The sequence below is a fragment of the Trichechus manatus genome, unplaced genomic scaffold, assembly GCF_000243295.1.
Source record: "Trichechus manatus latirostris isolate Lorelei unplaced genomic scaffold, TriManLat1.0 scaffold00019, whole genome shotgun sequence".
NCBI lineage: Eukaryota > Metazoa > Chordata > Mammalia > Sirenia > Trichechidae > Trichechus > Trichechus manatus.
In genome coordinates, this window is record NW_004443955.1 from 9,456,977 (window position 1) to 9,476,385 (window position 19,409).

The window sequence follows — 19,409 nt, forward strand, 5'->3', positions numbered from 1 at the left end:
GGTTTTCACTTAAGGCCTTTTAGCTTTTTCGCATCCACATTGGGTGCAGTTTGTTGAATGGGGCTGAAAACATGCTTGTTGTTGTGCAAATGGGGGACGTCCTTACACTCTCCATGCATGTGTTTCTGCCTCATGGCTTTGCTATTTTTTTAAAAGCATCTACTTAATTAAGATCTTGGTTTTGTTGGAGATGGGATTCCCATTTAAATAGAGAATATTATTCAGAGACTGTGATTGGCTGAAAAATACCCTCCTGCAGTAAGTCCATGTTCTAATCCCTGAAACCCATGAATATGTTATCTTATGTGGCAGAGGGACTTTGAAGATGTAATCAGGGTAAGGATCTTGAGATGGGAAGTGTCTTGGTCAGGGTTCTCTAGAGAAACAGAACCAGTGATTTTGTATATATATATATATATATACATATGAACAGAGGAGCCTGGTGGCATAGTGGTTAAGAGCTGGGCTGCTGACCAAAAGGTTAGCAGTTCAAATCCACCAGCTGCTCCTTGGAAACCCTATGGGGCAGTTCTGCTTTGTCCTATAGGGTCGCTATGAGTCAGAATCAACTCTACAGCAACAGGTTTTTATATGTACCATATATATATAATGTATATTTACATGTACACACACATATATGTAGAGAGAGAGAAATGTTGAGACTGAGAGATTTACTTCAAGAGATTGGCTCCTACAGTTGCAGGGGCTGGCAAGTCCAAAATCTATAGGTCAGGTGGAAGGCTGGAGACTCCTGCAGGCTTGCATCAAAGATCCATAGATCAGGTGATGGGAAGAGTACAGAGAAGAGAGGAGGAGAGAGTTCTTCCAAATATCTATTTATAGTCTGGAGGCAGACCACACCCTAAGGAAACTCCCCTTTCAATTGATTGATTTATGTTATGGAAGGTGATTATATTATATTACATTATGGAACAGCAAATAGTCTAGTGTTTGGCCAAACCACTGGGAATCATAGCCTACCCAAGTTGACACATAAATTAACCATCACAACATCCTGGATTATCTGAGTGGGCCCAATATAATCACAAGGTTCCTTATAAGAGGGAGGCAGGAGGAGTCAAATCAGAGGAGAAGAGGATGTCTGTGATGACAGATACAGAGATTGCAGTGATGTGCTTCGGAGATGGAGGAAGGGGCCACAAGCTAAGGAAAGCAAGTAGCTTCTTGAAGCTGGAAAAGGCAAGCAAACGGTTCTCCCCTAGAGCCTCCATAAAGGAACAGAGCCCTGCCAACACCTTGACTTTAGCTCCATGAGACCCATCTCAGACTTCTGACCTGCAGCACTGTAAGATAATAAATTTGTGCTGTTTTAAGCCACTGAGGTTGTGGCCCAAGGGAACAGTGATACTGGAGGGGACGAGAGCTATAGAAACTGATATGGAGACCCAGTGACTGAGCTTTACAGTAGCATCGAGGTTGACCAGTCCTGGGTCTCTTCTGTCATGGGGCTCTGCTAATGTCCTTGTACAGTGTCCTGACTTTCATGAATAACAAGAACTATTTCGGGAACCAAATGTTATTTTTCTTGCCACAGTGCATGGAGCCATTTGGGAGGTGAAAGGTGCCCTGCTGCTCTTCTGGAAAGATAAGCAGTGCAGTGGTTCATGGGGGCATGTTTGGTGAAATGAATGGCAGCTCCTGGGCAGCCAGAAGCCAGGATCTTCAGCAGTCCCCAAGGCCAGCACAGAGGATCTTGGGTGCACCTGGACTGCCACATGGACTGTCTATCCTTGTGAGCTTAGTTATAGCTTGCAGGTGGCCAAAGAGGACTTAGCCACCATAGAGGGACAGTGCCTTCTCCCTGCCCAAGCCCAAGCCCAAGCTGCCAGGGAGTGGTGTCACCACCTGCCTGTCTTGTCCTACATCAGAGAGGGAAGCAAGGACCTGGTCCCTTGAGCTGCTCTCAGGCTGTGTCATCAGGTGGCTGCCCCAGGTCTGGGTCCTGCAGGCTTCATTTCTCCCCATCAGCTCCACCCTGTGAAGATATCGAGAAGAGGCTGGAGGTGCCCACCTCTCACTGCTGCGTGGTTTGATTATACAGGGATGGTGTCTTGCATGGTGGGGACTGTTGCGGCTTGGGTGAGCTTGGGCAGGTTGCTTCCTAGAGGATGGGGGACCCCGTTTTACTTGATGGGCTCTGCCCTTTGAGCTTCTGGTCCTGCATGCAGAGCACACCATTGCCTCTCACTTTGATTGAGAGACGGTTGACCATGCAGTGGCCAAGCATGTCAGTGTCCCGTGGCCCCGGCAGCAGAACGGAGCGACATGGCTGTATGAGCCTCCTTGGGAGCAGGCTGCCTTACTTTGTGGTTGTCATAGAAATGAGCCTTAACGTCACAGCTGCATTAGCCTCATAAAACGCCTCAAGAGATTAAGAAAAGTCAATGCTAAGTATCACTTGGAGCTAGTGCTCAATTTATTATTCAGTGCTGGAACTATACACTAGCCAGTTTTATGGGTTTTCCCTCTAAATTGCTGATGTTTGAAGTGGAAATTCTCAATGCTGGTTAATGCCTCTGCTTCAAGATTTGCTTTCAGGCAACTTATTTATAAATAAAGCAGCTTTTTAAGGAACACCAACAGATACACAAAGAATTAGCGTACGGAAACTTGTAGCCAAGCTGCTGCTCTGCTGTCTGTCAGCATGTTGGGGACTGCGGTTCCTCATTCGGGAACATGGAAGCCTGGGTGCTTGCACCATGGGACAGGTGGTGAGGTGGTTGTTTCCACACGTACAGAGTTTCCCACCGTCGGGGGGCTTTTGCATATCTGGCTTCATTAGCTTTTCACCACAGTCCTGGCAAAGGTTGGTTTTTATAGAGGAGGAGGCTGAAGGTTATGGAGGTTCAGGGTTTTGCCTGTCACCCAGCTTGTAGGAGGGGCCGTGGCATTTGGGCAGAGGCCTGATACTCGGCCTGTGTTCTGTCTGTTCTGTCAGTGCTTCTGGTGTGCACTTTTGTTGGTGGTGTTTTTTGGTATATACTTTTCATTTCTTTGCCATAACGGCACCTCTCCCTCCTGCTCATCCCCTCTAGCATCTCGGCTCCCTTTGACCAGTGGAGAGTTCTGATTGTTTTGGAAAAAATAAAAGCATTAAAATTGTTGGACCCTGGGCCTGAGGACAAGTCTGCTCTTCTTTTTAGAGGGTTTTTTGGCTTAACTTCTTAGTTTCCTGCCCGGTGTAGCTTCAGAATTTGGCAGATGAAAGGGAGGCCGCTCTGTTTGCGATCGCCGGAGCCTCCCGTTTTGGCACTCCCGCCTCACATGACGGTAACAGCTCTGCTGACTACTGTTTTCAGCAGCTGCCTCTGTCTGGTAGCCGTGCCCAGTCAATTTTAATGACAGTTTCTTTCTTTTCTGCATTTTTGTCCTCTCTGTGTGAATGTTTCATGGTTTTAATGTACCTGAGCTATTATTACAGGTAGGGCATTATAAACATGAATACCTGTGTGGTCCTTGTTCTCGGGGGCTGCCAGCCTGTTGGGAGATATTCATCTCAAACAGGGAGGGGATGGAATAGTACGAGCATGAGCCAGATTGTGAGGAACACTTTGAATTCCCTGTGCCTCATGTAGTGCCGGCACATAGCAGGGGCCTAGGAAAGGCTTGCCGATTGAGAGAATGGGGAGGTCATGAGGACTGGCATAGGGGGCTTCTGAGGCTGCAGAGAGTGGGTGTCTTGTGCGGACAGCAGGCAAGTCTAGCTTGAGAAACCATCTACAGAGCTGGAAGGCGCTGCCTGAGAAATGGCAGAAGATGGGCTTTGATTTTGCTTGTTTTGTTGTTCAAGTGAGCAAAAAAGAGAAGGGAGGAGAGAGGATGGCTGAGCAACATGGCAGGGTGGTAAAGGGCTTAAAAAAAGACAAACTGGGCAAGTCACCCATTCAAGCTGTTTGCACTGCAGCCATACAAAAGGCTGCTTGTGTGTGTGTGTGCGCGCGTGTGTGCGTGCGCATGTGTGCGCGTGAGTGTGTGCGTGTGTGTGCGTGTGTGTGCACATGCGCGTGTGCATGTATGCTCCAGGCAGAGAGAAGAGAGAAAGGAATACTTGCCAAGATTAAGCTTCTACAGGATGGAAATTCAGCAGAGGCAGCAAGTCAGAGCCAGAGAGGCTTCCAGGACAGAAGCCTCCAGGATGTCTGCTGAAGTCTCGGGGAGGCAGGTGTGAATTACCTGGCCCAACAACCACAGAGGACGGATGCTCTGCCCTCACCAGGGGACAGGTGCCCTACCCTCACCAGGGGACAGATGCTCTGCCCTCACCAGGGGACAGGTTCCCCACCCTCACCAGGGGACAGGTGCCCTACCCTCACCAGAGGACAGGTACCCCACCCTCACCAGAGGACAGGTGCCCTACCCTCACCAGAGGACAGGTACCCCACCCTCACCAGAGGACAGGTGCCCCACCCTCACCAGAGGACTGGTACCTCACCTTCTTCAGAGGACAGGTGCCCCACCTGCACCAGAGGATAGATGCTCTGCCCTCACCAGAGGATAGGTGCCCCACCCTCACCAGGGGACAGGTGCCCCACCCTCACCAGAGGACAGATGCTCCGTCCTCACCAGAGGACAGGTGCCCCACTCTCACCAGAGGACAGGTGCCCCACCCTCACCAGAGGTTGCCTTCCTCCTTTTCTCCTTCTTTTTGAATAAACCTTTTATTTTAGATAACCTTAGATGTACAGAAAAGTTACAGATAGTACAGATGGTTCCCGTATACCTCTCACCCAGTTTTCCCCATTGTCAACATCCTGTGTCACCGTGGTGCCTTTGTTACAACTAAGGAGCCAATACTGGGGCGTTGCTATTACCTAGACTCACAGTTTGCTCTTGTTTCACTGGTCTTTCCCTCATGTCTTCTTTCTGTTCCGGGTCCCCCCAGGACGCCACATTATATTAGGTGTCACATCTCCTTAGTCTCCTCTTGATTGTGACAATTTCTCAGACTTCCCTTGTTTAACGACTTTGAAGGTTTTGAGGGGCACTGGTCAGGTATTTTGTAGGATGCCCCTCTATTGGAATGTGTCTAACGTTTTTCTCATGATTAGGCTGGGATTATGGGCTTTGGGGAAGAAGACCACAGAAGATGAAGTGCCATTTTCATAACATCGTATCAAAGGTGCATACTATCAGTATGAATTTTCACTGTTGATGTAATCCTTGTTCACTTTGCTGAGGTAGTATTTGTCCATTTTTTTTGCTATAAAGTTACTACCCCTTTTTGTACTATAGTCTTTGGCAGGAAGCCGCTGTGTGCAGCCCACATTTAGGGAGTTGGGAGTTAAGCTCCACCTCCTGGAATAGAGTAGCTGCAAAAATTATTTGGAGTTTGTCTCTCCTCCCCCATTTATTTATTTATTCAGACATTTATTTACATAAATATGGATTCATGGATATTTATTTTATACTTTGGGTTAAAACCCAGTACTACATTATTTTGTTGTTCATATTGTTCCAGCTTTGGCCACTGGGAGCTCTTTTAGTTGGCTCCTGTGACCCTGTGACATGCCCCTATCATTGTGTTTTGTTTCATTTTAGCAGTTTCTTACTTTCTGGCAGTATAAGAGGCTGCAGGCTCATCTTGTATTTTTTCCTGCTCCAGCCCTAGAATCAGCCATTTCTCCAAGGAGTGCTGGTTCCATTTAGTGGACAATGGTGTTAGAAACTAGTGAGCTGGGTGCTGAGTTTGCCTCTTGTTAATTGTGTGTCATTGCTTCTCAGCCCTCTAAGCAGACAGAGCTGGGGAACACGTGTGTGTACACTGACCATGTGTACACACGTCTCCCTTGCTTTGTGAGTGCAGGAGCGCCATTTGATATCCACGCCTTGGGCCAGCCTCCTGATCACTGATGGAGCCATGCACACATGTCAGAGTAGAAAGGAAAACTTGGACAGCTCACTGTACAGAGCAAAAACAAGCAAAAGACTTGAAAGACTGAGGACTGTCTTCCAGGTATACAAGAAATACAGAGAATAACAAGAGGAGCATCTGGATACCTACTGCCCAGCTTAAGAAATAACGCATGTATAAATACAATTAAGGCTGCCATGGACACACCTCTGTGGTCACCCCTGTGGAGCCCACACGGTCTGCAAAGTTGGTGCTTATTCTGAGGCATGGTTTTATACTTTTAATATGTGTATATTCCTAAATGATTTACCTTGTTGTTTTGCGTGTTGTCAAATGCTATAAAAATGATATTTTACTATGTTCCTGCAGCTTGATTTTTCATTAACTGAAAACTTTTACATGTATTTATTTTGTCAGCAACCCTATGATAAAAGCAAGAGTAACTGTGTCTTAGTTATCTAGCGCTGCTATAAGAGAAATACCACAAGTGGGTGGCTTTAATAAACGGAAATGTATTTTCTCACAGTTTAGGTTAGAAGTCCAGATTCTGGGTGCTGGTTCTAGGGGAAGGCTCTCCCTCTTGTTGTCTCTGGGGGAAGGTCCTTATCTCTTTTCAGCTTCTGTTTCTTGGTTCCTTGGAGATCTCATGTGTCATGGTATCTGTTTTCCCCCATCTGTGCTTGCTTGCTTGGTTGCTTGCTCAATCTGCTCTTTTGTATCTCAAAAGAGACTCTTATATCTCAAAAGAGACTGATTTAAAACACACCCAACAGTAATACCGTCTCATTAATATAACAAAGAAAACCTTTTCCCAAATGGGATTATAACCACAGGTATAGGGGTTAGGATTTACAGCACATATTTTTGGGAACACAATTCAATCTGTAACAGTAACTTTCTCCATTGTACAAAACAACTAATACTTAGAGCGATGATGTGACTTCTTGTCAGGTTCAAGCAGCTAATAAAAATGGGCTCAAATTTATATCTTCAGAGCCCAAATCCTTGCTCTTTTTTTTTGTATTGTAGTGAAAGTATACACAAACATTCACCAGTTCAACAATTTCTACATGTATAATTCAGTGACATTATGTTCTTTATGTTGTGCAACCATTTTCACTATCCTTTTCCAAAGTTTTCCACCACCATGAACATAAACTCAACACCCTCTGAGCAAAAACTCACCCTTTCCCTAAGCAAAAATCCCCTTTTCCCCTTCCTCCCACCCTGGTATCCTTTGCCAATGAGTCGATTCCGACTCATAGTGACCCTATAGGACAGAGTAGAACTGCCCCATAGGGTTTCCAAGGAGCGCCTGGTGGATTCAAACTGCTTCTGGTTAGCAGCCATAGCTCTTAACCACTATGCCACCAGGGTTTCCTCCCACCCTGGTAACTACTAATAAACTTCGGTTTCTATATATTTACCTATTTCATATAAGTGAGATTGTACAGTATTTGTCCTTTTGTGACTGAATAATTTTGCTCAGCATAATGTTTTCAGGGTTCATCGGCACTGTAGCATTCATCAGGACTTCGTTTTTCTTTATGAGTGAGTAGGATTCCATTGTATGTATGTACCACAGTTTGTTTATTCATTCATCTGATGTTGAGCATTTAGGTTGTTTTTTCATTGTTATCTAGTGCTGCTATAACAGAGATACCACAAGTGGATGGTATTAACAAAGAGAGATTTATTCTCTCACAGTCTAGGAGGCTAGAAGTCTGAATTCAGCATGCTAGCTCCACGGGAAGGCTTTTTCTCTCTGCCAGCTCTGGCAGTAGGTCCTTGTCATCAACCTTCCCCAGTCGAGAAGCTTCTCAGCACAGGGACCCTGGGTCCAAAGGATGTGTTATTCTCCTAGCTCTTGTTTCTTGGTGGTGTGAGGTCCTTCTGTCTCACTGCTCACTTCTGTCTTTTGTATCTTGAAAGAGATTGATTTAAGACGCAGCCTAATCTTGCAGATTGAGTCCTGCCTCATTAATATAACCGCCTCTAATCCTGCCTCACTAACATCATAGAGGTAGGATTTACAACACATAGGAAAAATCACATCAGATGACAAAATGGTGGACAGTCACACAGTACTGGGAATCATGGCCTAGCCCAGATGACACACATTTTGCAGGGACACAATTCAATCCATAGTACTCATCTTGGCTACTTTGAAAACTGCTGCCATGAGCATTGGCGTATAGGTTTCTGTTTGCATTCCTGTCTCCACTTCTTCTGGGTATATGCTTAGGATTGGGATTGCTGGGCAAATCCATGCTCTTTGTACTACATAAATATTGAGGATCATCGGGCAAGGGGAGAACAAACTGGTCTCCTTGTTCACTTCATGACCCTGTTGCTCTCTTTGGACCTAGGGGACCAAATGCTTTCTTTGACCTGTAAATCTGAGCCATCATGTGTGTTTTGCAGACTCTAGAATTTTTGAAGAAACAATGACTTGGTGTGGTTGGTTCAGACTCCCACCCCCACACCACCCCCTGTAGCATCCGTACATATGGATGCCCCACCTCCCCTCCTGTAACTGGAACTAAGTTTGGGGCACCTGTCGAAGCTGCCGTCTCCTATTTTAGCTCATATCCTGCCCCTCACATGTGCTCTGCCCTGTGTTATCATCTCCTGCACTCTGATGGACCTTTCCCTGCAGCATTCAAGGACGCTGCTTTTAAATGTCTCTTACTCTGCCTCTTCCTCCTGGTGCTGCCCTATTTCCCTGCCTTGTTTTGCTGTAGAACTTCTGGAGAGAGTTGTCCATTCTGGCTTTCTCCAGCTCCTCCCTCTTGTCTTCTCAAACCTACTCCAGTCAGACTTCTGCCTTCCCCTGCTGACACAAACTCTTCCTGTCAAGGTCACAGTGACCTTTAGATGGCCAAAGGTGGTGGCCAGTTCTCGGTCTTCTCCCACTGACCCCAGGGCACCATTTGGCACAGCTGCCCTCCTTCCCCCAGTAAGTGCCCTCCTCCTTGGGGTTCCCGGGCAGTACACGCTGGATTTTCTTCACACTTCCTTGGGCTCTGCCCAGTCTCCTTACTGGCCTCTGAGTGTTAAAGTGTCCCCAGGACTCAGTCCCTCTCCTTGATCCACACTCTGTCTCGTGGTGACCTCGTCCAGTCTTGTGGCATTGAATACCATATGCTGAATAATCCCAAATTGATATTTTAGCTCTGACGTCTCTGTGGAACTCTAGACTCGTATATCCAGTTGTCCATTCAGTGCCTCCCCCTGGAGGTCTAATAGACGTCCCAGACACAACAGGTCCAATACTGGCCCGACCTTCCCTCTCAGCCCTCCCAACACTTATCTCCCCGTCGCAGTCAGTGGCAGCTCCATCCTTCCAGGTGCCTGGGCCTTGGACTCCATGCCAACCTTGACTCCCGTATTTCTCTCAAATTCTGCGTCTCATCTGTCAGGAAATCCTCTGACTTTGCCCTCAGAATCTCTCCAGAATCCTGCTGCCACTCACCCGCTACACTGCTGCTGCCTGGTGAAGCCCGTCATCTCATCACCCGCTACATTGTTGTTCTTGCTTCCTGATGGGTCTCCCATTTCTAACTGAGATCCTGTCCCTCCTAGTCCAGAGCCCTCCTGCAGCCCTGTCTCATTCAAAGTAAAGCTGGAGGCCACTCCTGCGCTCTTTCTTCTCGGACTTTATTTCCTAAAACTTTCCTGCTAAAACCTTGGTTAGCTTTATCTCCTTCATGTATTGGCTCAAATGTCACCTTCTCTAGGAGGCCTGTAGAGACCATGCTGTTTAATTCTGCATGCCCGCGCCTATAAGCCTCTCGCCATACCTGTTCTTCTTTCCCACAGCACAGGCGCCTTCTAACATGACTCTGCAGCCTATTGACAGATATTGTCTGTGCCCCTCCAGAGCAGAAGCCCCAAGCACAGGGGTCGTGGTCTGTCTCACTCAGCCCTGGGTTCCCAGGTCCTGGTGCTCAGTTTAGGAGGCACTGACCATCAGCCTTGTGCAAATGCAGTGTCTGTACTTGAGAGTGTGAGCCTCCTTAAAATTCCCCTCCCGGAGTCTAGTCAGGTAACTTCCTGCCTCAGCTGCCCTTCTTCCTAGGAACCCGGGGACCTTTCTGAGACCTGACTGCTTAGCATTTGTTGATTCCCGCCCAGGAAGGGTCCCTCCCAGTTATGCCCTCTTTGAGCTGGCCACAGGGGTGGCTGCTCTGCGGACACTGCCTGCTGGCCGTGTTTCCCTACTGAAAGAGGAAGACCAGAGGCCCAGCCACCCAACTCTCACTGCTGTTACCTCAATGCCACTGTCCGATCGGGTCTTAGTTACCTAGGGCTGCTGTAACAAAAACTTCCACAAATGGGTGGCTTTAACGAACAAGAATTTATTGTCTCACAGTTTGGGAGGCTAGAAGTCTAAATTCAGGGCATTGCTGTAGGGGGTAGTTCTTTCTTTGTTGGTAGCCCAAAAAGTTTCTTGGAGTTCCTCGGCATGTGTCTTCCCCCTGTGTCTGTCTCTGTCTGTTCTAGTATTTTTATAACTCAGAAAGGATTAGGTTTAGGACCCACCCTACTCCAGTATGACCTCATTAACATAACAAAAAACTCTATTTCCAAACAGGGTCACATTTACAAATACAGGAGTTAGTGCTTCAACGTATATTTTTTGGGGACACAATTCAGTCGATACCGCATGCTAATTCCATCCCTGGCCTTTCCTACACTGGGGTTATCTGGTGAGGATTTGTTGCATTGAATAGAACCTAGAATCATAGGTGTTCTTCAGACATTTTGATTTTAACCCATAGTAAGAAATACATTTTACTTCACTACCTAGGACATACAGACATAATAGATCTCAAACAGAAGTTTCAGGAAGCTCATTAAAGGTCATGGGCTCTGGATACTATTCTATTTCGTTTTTTAAAAATAATATTTTATTGTGTTTTCTGTGAAGGTTTACACAGCAGTTTAGGTTCCAGTTCAACAATATCTACACAAAGTGTTCAGTGACATTGGTTACATTCTTCACAGTACATGAACATTCTCAATATTTCTGTCTGGTTTTTCAGTTTCCGTTAAATCTAGTAGTTTCCCCGCCCCCTTATCTTCTCATCTTTATTTTAAAGTAATTGTTGACTGTTTGGTCTTAGATAGGTGATTTTTTAAAGAAGCACAGTACTCATGGATGATATTCTTTATTTTGTGAGCCAGTGTGTTATTTAGCTAAAAGGTGACCTCATGTTTTCGTTCAGGGTTTAGAGAGTATCTCAGGGCAGTAGTCTCAGGGAATCCTCTAGTCTTAACTGGTTCAGTAAGTTTGTGTTTTTTTTTTTTTTTTAAGGAATTTCAGGTTCTGTTCCACATTTTTCTCCCATTCTATCAGGGTCCATCTTTTGTGCATTTGCACAAGGCTGATGGTCAGTGCCTCCTAAACTGAGTACCAGGACCTGGGAACCCAGGGCTGAGTAGTCATAGCCGGGCACCATCTAGTTCTTCTGGTCTCAAGGTAGCTGAGGCCGTGGTTCATGTAGATTATTGGTCCTGTAGACTAGTTTCTTCTGTAAGTCTTTGGTTTCCTTGTTTTTCTTTTGCTCCAGATGAGTAGACACCAATAGTTGTATCTCAGATGGCCGCTCACACGCTTTTAAAACCCCAGACACTACTCACCAAACTAGGATATAGAACATAACTTCATGAACTATATTATGCCAGTTGACTGAGGTATCCTATGAGACTATGATCCTAATCCTTCAAACCCAGTAAACCAGTCCTGGGAGGTATTTGATTATGTCTAAGAAGTATTCATAACTGTGCCCCTATGTGCTTTATTATATATATGAATATATGTGCATACAGTCACATACATGGATATATATATATGCATACACATATGTACGCAAAGAAAGAAAAAACAAAAACAAAACAAACCCGTTGCTGTTGAGTCAATTCCGACTCATTGCGACCCTATAGGACCGAGTAGAACTGCCCCATAAGGTTTCCAAGGAGCAGCTGGTGGATTTGAACTGCCCGCCTTTTGGTTAGCAGTCAAATGCTTAACCACTGTGCCACCAGAGCTCCACACATATACTTATATATACATATTTATACACATATGTCTACATAGATTCATATATACCTGCATATATATTTTTTGGTTATTGTTGCTGTTGTTTCAAAATTATATATGCCATAGCAGTTACCAACAGGTCCTTTTTCCTTGTGTACATTTTAGTAACATAGTTTACCTTCTCAGGCTGTGTACACTTCACCTTCATTTGGTGTTATTTTATTTTTAAAAGTCTGGCTGCTACCCAATTATCATGGTCTGCCTGTGGATCTTTCACAGTGTGTAAGGCATGGCTTTCTAGACCCTGCCCACCCTATTCCGGACAAGAAAACTGTGCTGCTGAGAGCTAAGCATCTAGCTAAGATCATATAGATTAATTCGCCAAAAAACCAAGACTAGAATCTCATTCTCTGATTTCAGTCCTGTAGCTTTTTTAGGTTCTTATAATTAATCTTAATTACAGTGCCATTGCACCTTATTTAAATTACCCCAGGAGGAACATCAGCTCTATTAAAGGAATTTTACTGGAGCTGTCCACCTGCTCTGTTCAGGGAAATGCATCTTTTGTGAGAGTTCTTCTCGGTAATTAAGAGGGTCTAAGAAGTTGGTTTTATAGGCATTGATTTAACTGTAGATAATAATGAAGTTTAAAAAAAAGCTGGTTCCATACAACAGCATATGAGTAATTTGAATTATGAAGGGTGTTCACCAAAGCATTACCCAGGTGCTCTAGGGGGACATGCTGTGCCCTGAGGGACTCTGGAGCAGTTCCCATGTGGGCTCCCCAAGGCAGAGCTGGGCACGGTTCCATTCCATTAGGTGAGATTGGGGCAGAATCCTCGTGCTTGGGCGGTAGGTGTTGGTTGTGTCTTTTGGCTCCTTGCCACGCAGAGTGAGGCTGAGGACGATAGCCTGGCAGTCACCAAGGAGCTGGGAGATGCAGACTCGTGGGCCCTACCTGCTCTGCTGACTCAGAACCTGCGTGTTAGCAAGCCCCAGTGGTCTTGTGCATGCCACAGTCCGAGCAGCTCTGTTCTGAGGACTCTTGTCTTTGGGTTATAATTCTTTCATCATCTAGTTGGTCGTTCTCAGCAGCAAGAGTTAATAAGATTTGGTTTCCGTGTTCAGGGCGCCACACTGGGTGCTAGGATTGCAAACGAGGCACCTGGCAGAAGCCTCCCTGTCCTCTGGGGACTTGCTGTCTCGTTGGGAGAGTAGGGTGTGATGTGCACAGCTGTCAGTCATGGTGTTTTAAAGAGTTTCAGTGCTGGGGGAGCCCAGAGGCAGGCAGGATGAAGATGCAGAGGGGAGAACAGGTGGGGAGGGTGACCCAGTCAAGAGGAGCTACATGAAGAAGACTGTAAGGCAGGAGTACTCCGGGTGTCCAGTCAGCCCCTGGCTCACGGTGACCCCATATACAGCAGAATGCAGCGCTGCCTGGTCTGAGCCATTCCCACAATCAGTTGTGGATTGGACTGTTGTGATCCATAGAGTTTTCATTGGCTGATTTTTGGAAGCAGATTGCCAGACCTTTCTTTCTAGTCCATCTTAGTCTGGAAGCTCTACTGAAGCATGTTCCCCACCATAGCAACATGCAAACTTCCATTGATGGATGGTGGCTTTGAATGAGGTACGTTGGCCAGGAATCAAACTCAGGTCTCCAGCATGGAGACCTGAACCACCACTGCCCTCATACTCTGGATATAGTCAGGGGATAGCCTGTCTCTGACCAGAGGCAGGTACTGGCCAGAGTTTGGAAGGTTTTAAATCCCAATTTAAGATAGCTGGACTTTATCCAGGGGTCATGGGAGCCCTGTAACCTTTGAGCAGGAGTGTTGTGGTGGGGAGAGGTGTGTGCAGAGGTTGGTTTTGAGAGGACCAAGGACAGACTGCTGTGGATCAGGTTTAGGGTGCTGGTGATGCTGCCCTAGCACCTGCAGATCAAGCCTCCTCCATACTGCTTTGGTGACTTCTGTGAGAACATGGTATGTCCAGGATGCTGCCCTAAGCTGGGAGGGAGCACTGTCCAGCTTGGTGTGTGGCCTTTGTGGCCCAAACCCTGCACATTCATTTGGTGCCTGTGTTCCCTCTGCTTACAGGGTTGAAGTTAGACGAGCCGAGACAGGTCAGGGGACACTTGAAGAACGTGGCTGTCTTAGTTATCTAGTGCTGCTATAACAGAAATACCACAAGTAGATGGCTTTAGCAAACAGAAGTTTATTCTCTCATAGTTTAGGAGGCTAGAAGTTCAAATTCAGGGCCGCAGCTCTAGGGGAAGGCTTTCTCTTTCTGTTGGCTCTTGGGGAAGGTCCTTGTCATCAATCTTCCCTTGGTCTAGGAGCTTCTCAGCACCGGGACCCCGGGTCCAAAGGACGCGTTCTACTCCTGGCTCTTCTTTCTTGGTGGCATCAGGTACTCCTCTCTGCTGGCTTGTCTCTTTTATATCTCAAAAGAGATTGACTCAAGATACAACCTAATCCCATAGATTGAGTCTTGCCTCATTGATATAACTGCCTCTAGTCCTGCCTCATTAACATCATAAAACAAACAAACCCAAACCAATTGCCTTCCAGTTGATTTCTACTCATAGTGATCCTATAGGACAGAGTAGAACTGCCCCATAGGGTTTCTAAGGAGTGGCTGGTGGATTTGAACTGCCAGTCTTTCGGTTAGCAGCCTGAGCTCTTCACCACTGTGTCACCAGGGCCCCATTAACATCATAGAGGTTAGGATTTACAACACAGGTAATTACATAGGTAATTAGATCACAAAATGGAGGACAACCACATGATACTGGGACTCATGGCCTAGCTAAGATGATACACATTTTGAGGGGACACAATTCAGTCCATTACAGTGGTGATTGCTGTGTTTGTCTTCGGAGGAGCGGCAGGCATGAGTGCTGCCCGCGCATAGTTTGGATGTGCCTCTTTCTGGGCACGTGGAAGACTGTACTTCTCTGCTCCCTCAAAATTAGATATGAGCATGTGACTTGCTCTGGCCAAGGAAACATGAACAGATGTGCCATGTGGGTGGACACTTTGAGACCCTTCATGCTGTCCCCCAGTCACATCCATCCTAGAAGCACAAGGTGAGGAGCAGGTGCCATCGTGTCCAAGTGGCCAGTATCTTCCCCTGGAGAGCAACCTCAACTTACAGTCAACTTCGAGTGAGGAAGGAAGAAACTATTACTGGATGCAAAGCCACTATGATTAGGAGTTGCTTGTTGTTTCAGCTCAACCTAGCCTATCCTGACTGAGACAGGAGGGACCCGAAAAGGGTTGGAGATGCAAAGATAGGTTAAGATGAAAATGTAGCAACTGGGGGTAAGTCCACATGCTTCTTGATGCCTTGAAATAAAATGAACCCCTCAGGTATAGCAGAATACTTTTGAGGCTGGGATAATGGGCTGCAGTTTTCTTTATGTACCCCTGTTGCTGAAAAGTTCCTTGTCAAATGTTAATGGTTTTGTTTCCTACAGCACATAGCTCTGGTTAGTGGATTGCCCATAGGCAGCCCAGGTGGGGCTGGGGGCTGATGATAACTCAAGTGCAGTGCCTCTAGGTCTGTATTTCCCAGTGCTTAACAAATCCACAGCCAATTTAGATTTTAGGAGACAATCCCAAATGCTGTGGACCTCATTATACTTCCACAGCAAGAGGGTCATTCTTTTTAGTAGTTACTCCCGAGAACAAAAAACCAAACCCATTGCCGGGGAGTCAGTTCTGACTCATGGTGACCCCATGTATACAGAGTAGAACCACTCTATAGGGTTTTCTTGGCTGTAATCTTTACAGAAACAGATTGCCAGGCCTTTCTTCCGTGGTGCCTCTGGGTGGTTTAGAAACTGCCAAGCTTTAGTTAGTAGTTGAGTGCAGACTGTTTGTGCCACCCAAGGAGTGTGTTACTCCCATTTGTTTTAAATGCAAAAATGCCTTTTTAATATCAGAAAATTTCTAAGACCCTCCCCACTTGGCTATGTTGTTGTTATTATGTGCTATTGAGTCAATTCTGCACTTGGCTATAGTCACATTTTTAATGCTGTTTTAGTCATTCAGTAACTGTTCATTAAAGAAAATCTTTTTGTTTTAAATTTGACTTCCCATTACATTGTTGTTGTTAGGTGCTGTTGAGTCGATTCTGACTCACAGTGGCCATATAGGACAGAGTAGACCGTCTCCATAAGGTTTCCTAGGCTGTAATCTTTATGGGCGCAGATCGCCAGGTCTTTTCTCCCATGGGGTGGTTGGTGAGTTCACATCACCGACCTTTCGGTTAGCAACCGAGCACTTTAATCATTGCACCACCAGGGCTCCTTAACTTTGCATTATAGAAATTGCCAAATGTATACCACACAAGCAGAGAAAGTGGCATCATCAGTCCTCACATGCTATCCTCCAGTTTCAGCATTTTCAGCATTTAAACAGTCTGTGGGGGTGGCCCCCGAGGGACAGGAGTAGGGGGCATACAGCAGAGATCAGAGACAGTTTCCACCCATGTGAGGCTCATGGTCTAGTGGGCCCTGAAAAATCCGTGCAGCGAAACCTTAATTAAGAGCACTTTGAATTTTCATAATCACATGACTTCTATAATTACACGACATTTGCATGTCTTAGGAGGGGGGCAGCGGTGGTTCAGTGGTAGAATTCTCGCCTTCCATGTGGAGACCTGGAATGGATTCCTAGCCAGGGCACCTCATGCACAGACACCACATGTCACTGGAGGCTTGCGTGTTGCTATGATGCCGAACAGGCTTTAGCAGAGCTTCCAGACTAAGTCGGACTAGGAAGAAAGGCCTGGGATCAACTTCTGAAAATCATCCCATAACATCCTGTGGATCACAATGGTCTGATCTGCAGCAGACCGGGCAGCGTTTCGTTCTGTCAGGCATGGGGTCACCATGAGTTGGGGCCACCTCGACGGTAGCTAAATAAGTGTGCCTTAGAAACCACCACTGGAACGCATGGTGCGGTCGGCCTCCGGCAGTGCTGGGTGTGCAGATGGATGTGCCCACAACCTGGATAACGGTGTGCTCCTGGGCTACTACTTAGGAGCTGAGGCTTCAGGCATCAGATGGGTTTCACATACAAATGCACAAAAATGGAATGAGCATTGTGGCCCAAGACTTCCAAACCTGTCACGTGGACAGGGACCCAGTCGGGTCCTGGGAACAAGGCCTGCCTAAGAGGAGTCCAGATGCAAAACCATTCTTGTACATTAAAGCAACGGGTATGGGTGATAAACCACATTGAGAAATGATTGATTTGATTACTGATGGATTCATCCAGGATTCCTTTACATACCGAATTTCTCATGTGCATTTAAAAATGCCCAGTTCACTCAGAAACATTATGCTGAGTGGAAGAAGCCAGGCACAGCGGACTACATACTGCTTGGGTCCATTTCTAGGGCATTTCTAGAAAAAGCATCGTTACGAGGACAGAAAGCACATCTGTGGTTGCCTAGGGCTAGGAGTGGGGATGAGCATTGACTATAGATGGACATTAGGGAACTTTTTGGGGTGATAGCAGTGATTTAAACCTGGATTATGTCACAAACTGTATACTTATGACGAGTAAATTCTGTAAGATGTAAATTACATCTCAGTAAAGCTGTAAAAAGTACTCAGTTCATAGCATCTTAAAAGCCTGTGAGCAGCCGTCTAAGATACTCCACTGGTCTCACCCCTCGGGGAGCAAGGGAGAATGAAGAGAAAAGGATACAAGGAAAAGATTAGTCCAAGGACTAATGGACCACAGCTACCAAGGCCTCCACCAGACTGAGTCCAGTACAGCTGGATGGTGCCTGGTTACACTGACTGCTCTGACCGGGATTACAACAGAGGGTCCTGGACAGAGCTAGATAAGGATGTAGAGCAAAATCCTAACACACAAAAAAAGACCAGATTTACTGGCCTGACAGAGACTGGAGAAACCCCGAGAGAATGGCCCCTGGACACCTTTTTAGCCCAGTGGTGAAGTGACTCCTGAGGCTTACCGTTCAGCTGAGGATTGGACAGCCCCATAAAACAAAACGGGACTAATGAGGCACAGCAGTCCACGGGCAAGAACTAGAAGGCAGGAGGGTACAGGAAAGCTGGTGATAGGGAACCCAAGGTTGAGAAAGGACAGTGTTGACATGTCGTGGGGTTGTTAACCATTGTCATAGGGCAATATGTGTACCAACTGTTTAATGAGAAACTATTTGTTCTGTAAACCTTTATCTAAAGTACAAAAAAAGAAAAAAAGAATTATCTATGTTAAAAAAAAAAGTACTCAATTCAGTTCTGTGGACAATCTGGAAAGTTTTCTTGGAGGAGGCAGGCTCTAAGCTGGATGGTGAAGGAGTTTTGGGAAGGAGATGGCAGGAATGGGGTTCTAGACGAGGGAACACAATCCTGGGTGAGGTGGGGGGTGGTGCTGGCTGAGGTGGATGGAAGGAGTAGCTTGTAGAAAGTGAGAAAGTCAGGAAATTGAAGGGATACTCGAGTAATTCTCAACTCTGGCTGCATATTACAGTTCCCTGGAGAGTGTTTTTAAAATACAGATGCCTGCTCCTCATTTATGGAACTTCTTATTTGTGGTAGATCCTAGACATTAGTGTGTGTGTGTATATATATATATATGAAATTCCATCATTTTCGTTTTACTCATCAGCTGGAATGCTTCTATTAAAAGACACCTTCCCACATCCATTATATGGTTACCCAGAGGGACAGTTCCTATAAAAAAGGCAGGATGAACCCGTGATTCTTTCACTTGATTTGCCCATTTTGAAGATGATTGTTTCCCATGTCTTTCTAAAGGTGACCCGTCAGTTTTGTCATTGAAGTCTCATTTGGAATTCATGGGCTTGAGCATATTCAATATGCGTCAAACCCCTGCAATTATTATCCTTTTGAAGCTTAGATTGTTCTATCTTTGGCCAGTGAGAGTGTCTTCATCTTTTCTCCCAAGACCTTTTGACACAATCCTAGTAGCCTTTGATAGGTTCTTTGCCTTCTTCAATTAAGAATTTTTATTTTTTCATCCCCCCTGCCACTAGCTGTTAGTGCTTTAAAACTGGATTGTGGTGAATTGCAGACCTATGTACGTTCACTATAAGTCACAAACTGTGCACTTACAATTTACCTACTGGTCATAATGTGTACCCTTGACTCATTAGATGCTAATGATTAGTTGTCTTTAAATTGATATTTTTACCACTTCCTACATAGTGCAGGAACTTTACATACAGACATCAGGTTTTGTTTTGAAAGTTGTCCAGATCTTTGTTGCATCCAGGGTTGAAACTCTGCTGGGTTTGTGTGGGTCTTGGCTGTATGGGGAAGTCGACAGGGTATAGGGGTAGAGATGGCAGGAGCAGAAGTCTTCAGTGAGTAAGGATGGCTGAGTTGCTCAGCTGGTTATCAGGCTCTTTTTTTTTTTTTATATATTTTATTGTACTTCAGGTGAAGGCTTACAGAACAGATAGTTTCTCATGTAACAGTAA